Here is a 587-nt window from a genome sequence, read left to right as displayed (position 1 = left end):
TAATTAATTTCCTTGTAAATCTGTTTTGCTTCTTTCTTTATTTATTTATTTGTGTGGGTGTTTTTTTTGCGTGTTTATTTTTGGGGAGAGTGTTTTTATTGTTCCTCAAAAGCACTTTGGTCAATATCCCTTTAACTTTGAACTACCGTTCAGTTTGAGGACAGAATGCAATTCTTTTATTTTTGGACAACAACACTGTTGGGGTTGATTACAAAATTGATGGTTGACTGATCAAAAGATCAAAATATTGTGTGCGATATCTGTTCCTTTTTAACCTTTCGTTTAACCAGCAGGTGACATATGGCATGGCACGGCCCCCGTTTGACCACCCAGGCTCTCCCTCGCCCACTTTGTCCCCGCAAGTTTTTTTGCTACCTTTTCTATATGCACTGTCAATAACATTTTTTGAGGCGAATTTGTCGTTTGCTTGCAAAAAAAAAGATAGTTAATTATCAGATCAGCTTTGTAAAGGAGATACTAAAAACCGCACATAATATTCAAAAAAAGTCTGATGCGTGGCGACAACTGCGCTCCGACGACTGAAGGCTATTTACTGAAAAGGAGGTGGGGGGGGGGGGGTCCTGGGG

The sequence above is a fragment of the Littorina saxatilis genome, linkage group LG8, assembly GCF_037325665.1.
Source record: "Littorina saxatilis isolate snail1 linkage group LG8, US_GU_Lsax_2.0, whole genome shotgun sequence".
NCBI classification, from domain to species: domain Eukaryota; kingdom Metazoa; phylum Mollusca; class Gastropoda; order Littorinimorpha; family Littorinidae; genus Littorina; species Littorina saxatilis.
The sequence above is the reverse complement of the archived record's forward strand: the minus strand, read 5'-3'. Positions refer to the sequence as shown.